This window comes from Syngnathus scovelli, unplaced genomic scaffold (genome assembly GCF_024217435.2).
Source record: "Syngnathus scovelli strain Florida unplaced genomic scaffold, RoL_Ssco_1.2 HiC_scaffold_141, whole genome shotgun sequence".
NCBI classification, from domain to species: domain Eukaryota; kingdom Metazoa; phylum Chordata; class Actinopteri; order Syngnathiformes; family Syngnathidae; genus Syngnathus; species Syngnathus scovelli.
This window is the reverse complement of record NW_026061234.1, coordinates 45,001-52,956: the sequence shown is the minus strand read 5'-3', so window position 1 is coordinate 52,956 and position 7,956 is coordinate 45,001.

Below are 7,956 nucleotides of genomic sequence, written 5' to 3'. Positions count from 1 at the left end.
ACCAGCCGGCGGGACCTCCGTGACCGCCTATCCGCCTCCGCTGGTTCCCCCCTCGGCGTGGATTCCGGACCGCGACCGCTAAATTACGGGACCCAAATTGGCCCGCGGACCAGCCGGCGGGACCTCCGTGACCGCCTATCCGCCTTCGCTGGTTCCCCGGTCGGCCACAGATGACGAATATTCGGCCTCTCGCTCTGGAAGTCCTGCCGACTTAGCCGAAAATTTTCTAAGTGCCATCGGCTCTCGCTCGGAAAAGTGTCCGCCTCGTCTGGTTCCCCAGCTCGGCCTCAGAATTCGAAAATTCGGCCTCTCTGAGGTACCAGGGGTAGGCTTTATGTACTTGGTCCCCCCAGTTAGTGTACTCATCACTTTACCCCCCTTTCGCAAAATATAGTCGGCACGTATGTGCAGAACTGTTTATTTTCATTTTAAAAATTTTCTAAGTGCCAGCGGAAGCTGTCACACGAACTGTCCGAGCTACCACGGTGCCCATCCGGGCAGTGACGGCAAAAGGCCGATGTGTGTTTGATGGAAGTCTGAATAATTTCTAAGTGCCAACGGCTCAACCGCCGTAAAGTGTCCGCCTCGGCTGGTTCTCCCGGTCGGCCCGAACGAGCGAAAATTCGGCCTCTTCCCCTGGAGGTCCGGAACATTTGGCGAATATTTTCAAAGTGCCAACGGCTGTTCCGCCGTAACGTGTCCGACCCGGCTGGTTCCTCCGGTCGGCCCGAACGAGCGAAAATTCGGCCTCTTCCCCTGGAGGTCCGGAACATTTTGGCGAATATTTTCAAAGTGCCAACGGCTGTTGCGCCGTAACGTGTCCGACCCGGCCGGTTCCTCCGGTCGGCCCGAACGAGCGAAAATTCGGCCTCTTCCCCTGGAGGTCCGGAACATTTTGGCGAATATTTTCAAAGTGCCAACGGCCGTTCCGCCGTAAAGTGTCCTACCCGGCTGGTTCCTTCGGTCGGCCCGAACGAGCGAAAATTCGGCCTCTTCCCCTGGAGGTCCGGAACATTTTGGCGAATATTTTCAAAGTGCCAACGGCTGTATCGCCGTAACGTGTCCGACCCGGCTGGTTCCTCCGGTCGGCCCGAACGAGCGAAAATTCGGCCTCTTCCCCTGGAGGTCCGGACGACTTTGGCGAATATTTTCTAAGTGCGAACGGCTGTTGCGCCGTAACGTGTCCGACCCGGCTGGTTCCTCCGGTCGGCCCGAACGAGCGAAAATTCGGCCTCTTCCCCTGGAGGTCCGGAACATTTTGGCGAATATTTTCAAAGTGCCAACGGCTGTTGCGCCGTAACGTGTCCGACCCGGCCGGTTCCTCCGGTCGGCCCGAACGAGCGAAAATTCGGCCTCTTCCCCTGGAGGTCCTGTGAAGTTTAACGAATATTTTCTAAGTGCGAACGGCTCTTCCGCCGTAACGTGTCCGACCCGGCTGGTTCCTCCGGTCGGCCTGAACGAGCGAAAATTCGGCCTCTTCCCCTGGAGGTCCTGTCAAGTTTAACGAATATTTTCTAAGTGCCATCGGCTCTTCCGCCGTAAGGTGTCCGACTCGGCCGGTTCCCCTAGTCGGCCAAATAATGTGACAATTCGGCCTCTCGCTCTGGAAGTCCGGCCAACTTCTGCGAATATTTTCTAAGTGCCATCGGCTCTTCCGCCGTAATGTGTCCGACTCGGCCGGTTCCTCCGGTCGGCCTGAACGAGCGAAAATTCGGCCTCTTCCCCTGGAGGTCCTGTCAAGTTTAACGAATATTTTCTAAGTGCCATCGGCTCTTCCGCCGTAAGGTGTCCGACTCGGCCGGTTCCTCCGGTCGGCCTGAACGAGCGAAAATTCGGCCTCTTCCCCTGGAGGTCCTGTCAAGTTTAACGAATATTTTCTAAGTGCCATCGGCTCTTCCGCCGTAAGGTGTCCGACTCGGCCGGTTCCTCCGGTCGGCCTGAACGAGCGAAAATTCGGCCTCTTCCCCTGGAGGTCCTGTCAAGTTTAACGAATATTTTCTAAGTGCCATCGGCTCTTCCGCCGTAAGGTGTCCGACTCGGCCGGTTCCTCCGGTCGGCCTGAACGAGCGAAAATTCGGCCTCTTCCCCTGGAGGTCCTGTCAAGTTTAACGAATATTTTCTAAGTGCCATCGGCTCTTCCGCCGTAAGGTGTCCGACTCGGCCGGTTCCTCCGGTCGGCCTGAACAAGCGAAAATTCGGCCTCTTCCCCTGGAGGTCCTGTCAAGTTTAACGAATATTTTCTAAGTGCGAACGGCTCTTCCGCCGTAAGGTGTCCGACCCGGCCGGTTCCTCCGGTCGGCCCGAACGAGCGAAAATTCGGCCTCTTCCCCTGGAGGTCCTGTCAAGTTTAACGAATATTTTCTAAGTGCCATCGGCTCTTCCGCCGTAAGGTGTCCGTCTCGGCCGGTTCCTCCGGTCGGCCTGAACGAGCGAAAATTCGGCCTCTTCCCCTGGAGGTCCTGTCAAGTTTAACGAATATTTTCTAAGTGCCATCGGCTCTTCCGCCGTAAGGTGTCCGACTCGGCCGGTTCCTCCGGTCGGCCTGAACAAGCGAAAATTCGGCCTCTTCCCCTGGAGGTCCGTTCAAGTTTAACGAATATTTTCTAAGTGCCATCGGCTCTTCCGCCGTAAGGTGTCCGACTCGGCTGGTTCCCGATGTCGGCCAGAACAAGTGGAAACTCGGCCTCTTCCCCTGGAGGTCAGTTGAAGTTTAACGAATATTTTCAAAGTGCCAACGGCTGCTCCGCCGTAAAGCGTCCGACTCGGCTGGTTCCCGATGTCGGCCAGAACAAGTGAAAATTCGGCCTCTTCCCCTGGAGGTCCGTTCAAGATTAACGAATATTTTCTAAGTGCCAACGGCTGCTCCGCCGTAAAGCGTCCGACTCGGCTGGTTCCCGATGTCGGCCAGAACAAGTGAACATTCGGCCTCTTCCCCTGGAGGTCCGTTCAAGATTAACGAATATCTTCTAAGTGCCAACGGCTCTTGCGCCGAAAAGCGTCCGCCTGGGCTGGTTCCTGATGTCGGCCAGAACAAGTGAAAATTCGGCCTCTTCCCCTGGAGGTCCGTTCAAGATTAACGAATATTTTCTAAGTGCCAACGGCTCTTGCGCCGAAAAGCGTCCGCCTCGGCTGGTTCCCGCGGTCGGACACAAAATGTGTCAATTCGGCCTCTCTGAGGTACCAGGGGTGGGCTTTATGTACTTGGTCCCCCCACTTAGTGTACTCATCACTTTACCCCCCTTTCGCAAAATATAGTCGGCACGTATGTGCAGAACTGTTTATTTTCATTTTAAAAATTGTCTAAGTGCCAGCGGAAGCTGTCACACGAACTGTCCGAGCTACCACGGTGCCCATCCCGGGCAGTGACGGCAAAAGGCCGATGTGTGTTTATGGAAGTCTGAATAATTTCTAAGTGCCAACGGCTGCTCCGCCGTAAAGTGTCCGCCTCGGCTGGTTCCCTTGGTCGGCCAGAACAAGTGAAAATTCGGCCTCTTCCCCTGGAGGTCCGGAACATTTTGGCGAATATTTCCTAAGTGCCAACGGCTGCTCCGCCGTAAAGTGTCCGCCTCGGCCGGTTCACCCGGTCGGCCAGAACAAGTGAAAATTTGGCCTCTTCCCCTGGAGGTCCGGAACATTTTGGCGAATATTTCCTAAGTGCCAACGGCTGCTCCGCCGTAAAGTGTCCGACTCGGCTGGTTCCCGATGTCGGCCAGAACAAGTGAAAATTCGGCCTCTTCCCCTGGAGGTCCGTTCAAGATTAACGAATATTTCCTAAGTGCCAACGGCTGCTCCGCCGTAAAGCGTCCGACTCGGCTGGTTCCCGATGTCGGCCAGAACAAGTGAAAATTCGGCCTCTTCCCCTGGAGGTCCGTTCAAGATTAACGAATATTTCCTAAGTGCCAACGGCTGCTCCGCCGTAAAGCGTCCGACTCGGCTGGTTCCCGATGTCGGCCAGAACAAGTGAAAAATCGGCCTCTTCCCCTGGAAGTCCGGCCGAGTTAAGGCAAATATTTCCTAAGTGCCAACGGCTGCTCAGCCTTAAAGTGTCCGACTCGGCTGGTTCCCGATGTCGGCCAGAACAAGTGAAAATCCGGCCTCTTCCCCTGGAAGTCCGGCCGAGTTAAGGCAAATATTTCCTAAGTGCCAACGGCTGCTCAGCCTTAAAGTGTCCGACTCGGCTGGTTCCCGATGTCGGCCAGAACAAGTGAAAATCCGGCCTCTTCCCCTGGAAGTCCGGCCGAGTTAAGGCAAATATTTCCTAAGTGCCAACGGCTGCTCAGCCTTAAAGTGTCCGACTCGGCTGGTTCCCGATGTCGGCCAGAACAAGTGAAAATCCGGCCTCTTCCCCTGGAAGTCCGGCCGAGTTAAGGCAAATATTTCCTAAGTGCCAACGGCTGCTCAGCCGTAAAGTGTCCGACTCGGCTGGTTCCCGATGTCGGCCAGAACAAGTGAAAATCCGGCCTCTTCCCCTGGAAGTCCGGCCGAGTTAAGGCAAATATTTCCCAAGTGCCAACGGCTGTTCCGCCGTAAAGGGTCCGACTCGGCTGGTTCCCGATGTCGGCCAGAACAAGTGAAAATCCGGCCTCTTCCCCTGGAAGTCCGGCCGAGTTAAGGCAAATATTTCCTAAGTGCCAACGGCTGTTCCGCCGTAAAGGGTCCGACTCGGCTGGTTCCCGATGTCGGCCAGAACAAGTGAAAAATCGGCCTCTTCCCCTGGAAGTCCGGCCGAGTTCGGCGAATAGTTCCTAAGTGCCAACGGCTGCTCCGCCGTAAAGAGTCCGACTGGGCTGGTTCCCGATGTCGGCCAGAACAAGTGAAAATCCGGCCTCTTCCCCTGGAAGTCCGGCCGAGTTAAGGCAAATATTTCCTAAGTGCCAACGGCTGTTCCGCCGTAAAGGGTCCGACTCGGCTGGTTCCCGATGTCGTCCAGAACAAGTGAAAAATTGGCCTCTTCCCCTGGAAGTCCGGCCGAGTTCGGCGAATATTTCCCAAGTGCCAACGGCTGTTCCGCCGTAAAGAGTCCGACTCGGCTGGTTCCCGATGTCGGCCAGAACAAGTGAAAATTCGGCCTCTTCCCCTGGAGGTCCGTTCAAGTTTGGGGAATATTTTCTAAGTGCCAACGGCTGCTCCGCCTTAAAGCGTCCGACTCGGCTGGTTCCCGATGTCGGCCAGAACAAGTGAAAATCCGGCCTCTTCCCCTGGAAGTCCGGCCGAGTTAAGGCAAATATTTCCTAAGTGCCAACGGCTGCTCAGCCTTAAAGGGCCCGACTCGGCTGGTTCCCGATGTCGGCCAGAACAAGTGACAATTCGGCCTCTTCCCCTGGAGGTCTTTTCAAGTTTAACGAATATTTTCTAAGTGCCAACGGCTGCTCCGCCTTAAAGCGTCCGACTCGGCTGGTTCCCGATGTCGGCCAGAACAAGTGACAATTCGGCCTCTTCCCCTGGAGGTCCTTTCAAGTTTAACGAATATTTTCTAAGTGCCAACGGCTGCTCCGCCTTAAAGAGTCCGACTCGGCTGGTTCCCGATGTCGGCCAGAACAGGTGAAAATTCGGCCTCTTCCCCTGGAGGTCCGTTCAAGTTTGGCGAATATTTTCTAAGTGCCAACGGCTGCTCCGCCTTAAAGTGTCCGACTCGGCTGGTTCCCGATGTCGGGCAGAACAAGTGACAATTCGGCCTCTTCCCCTGGAAGTCCGGCCGAGTTTGGCGAATATTTTCTAAGTGCCAACGGCTGCTCCGCCGTAAAGAGTCCGACTCGGCTGGTTCCCGATGTCGGCCAGAAAAAGTGACAATTCGGCCTCTTCCCCTGGAGGTCCTTTGAAGTTTAGCGAATATTTTCTAAGTGCCAACGGCTCTTGCGCCGAAAAGCGTCCGCCTCGGCTGGTTCCCGCGGTCGGCCGTAATAGGCGAAAATTCGGCCTCTTCCCCTGGAGCGACCTCCAAATTTGGGCGAAATTTTTCTAAGTGCCTAAAGGTACCAGGGGTTTGGGTACCAGGGGTGCAGTACGAACTGGTCTTTTGTCAACCCATGTACTTTTTCTAGAGTACATGGGTTGGTCCCCCCACTTAGTGTACTCATCACTTTACCCCCCTTTCGCAAAATATAGTCAGAACGAGCATGGGGGACGCAATTGTTTTCCATGCAAATCAATTGGGCCTGGTCCGAGCGCTGGTAACGGCCGCCAGCAAGCGTCCCCTGCTCGGATAGCAGAACTGAAGAAGGCACGGCACTTCCAGAGAGAGAGAGAAAATTTTCTAAGTGCCACATTTCTCAAAAATTTTCAAAGTGCCACATCTCTCAAAAAATTTCTAAGTGCCACATCTCTCAAAAACTTTCTAAGTGCCACATCTCTGAAAAACTTTCTAAGTGCCACATCTCTGAAAAAACTTTCTAAGTGCCACGTCTCTGAAAAACTTTCTAAGTGCCACAGCACGGCTGTGAAATATTCAAAGTCCTACAGGCATTGGCAGAATGCGCGGACGGCCGTCTGCTCCCGGCGGCCGCCGCGAAGCTACTACCCCCTCCCGGGGACGGCTGTCTGCTCCCGGCAGCCGTCCTTACCCCCCTCCCCCGTTTGCACCGCCTGAAGTTAGACCCGCCTTGGTAGGGCCCCCACCGGCCCCGGCTCGCCGGCGTTGGGTGGACGGTTCCTGCCCACTTGCGGGTCCCGGTCGCTTGGCAACCGACCGGGGAGGACCAGCCGCCTCCTTAAACACAGGCTGGAAGGGAAATCCGATCAAGCTACGGAGGACCGGCCGCCTCCTTAAACACAGGCCGGAAGGGAAATCCGATCAAGCTACGGAGGACCGGTCGCCTCCCTAAACACAGGCCGGGCAAAAATCTGCGAATGGGCCCGTCAAGGGTAGTGGGTCATCCAAGGAGGGAGGTACCGGCCGCCTCCTTAAACACAGGCCGGGCAAAAATCTGCGAATGGCCCGTCAAGGGTAGAAGGTCATCCAAGGAGGGAGGTACCGGCCGCCTCCTTAAACACAGGCCGGGCAAAAATCTGCGAATGGCCCGTCAAGGGTAGAAGGTCATCCAAGGAGGGAGGTACCGGCCGCCTCCTTAAACACAGGCCGGGCAAAAATCTGCGAATGGCCCGTCAAGGGTAGAAGGTCATCCAAGGAGGGAGGTACCGGCCGCCTCCTTAAACACAGGCCGGGCAAAAATCTGCGAATGGCCCGTCAAGGGTAGAAGGTCATCCAAGGAGGGAGGTACCGGCCGCCTCCTTAAACACAGGCCGGGCAAAAATCTGCGAATGGCCGGTCAAGGGTTGTTGGTCATCCAAGGAGGGAGGTACCGGCCGCCTCCTTAAACACAGGCCGGGCAAAAATCTGCGAACGGCCCGTCAAGGGTTCTGTCTCATCCAAGAAAGGGGTACCGGCCGCCTCAGAGGCCGGAGCGAAGGGGGCGAAAGGCTGTCGATGGGGAAGGATCGGGGCCACGGCTAATCTAGCGATGCCCGCGTCGGGCGGTCACTCCGACGAATGAGCGGGGCCGAATCCGGCGCGAGGCGGCCTTCAGGCACGTGGTTCGAGACGACCTCACCCGGCTCTAGCCCGGAGGATCGGAGGCAACGGCCGTCTCCTTAAGCTAAGGCCGGACGAAAATCTGCGGATGCGGTCCATCCAAGGCAGACGGAGGTACCGGCCGCCTCGGTAAACAAAGCCCGGGCAAAAATCTGCGAACGGCCCGTCAAGGGTTCTGTCTCATCCAAGAAAGGGGTACCGGCCGCCTCAGAGGCCGGAGCGAAGGGGGCGAAAGGCTGTCGATGGGGAAGGATCGGGGCCACGGCTAATCTAGCGATGCCCGCGTCGGGCGGTCACTCCGACGAATGAGCGGGGCCGAATCCGGCGCGAGGCGGCCTTCAGGCACGTGGTTCGAGACGACCTCACCCGGCTCTAGCCCGGAGCGAAAAAAACACTCTTATAACCTGACCGACATGCGCCCATGACCC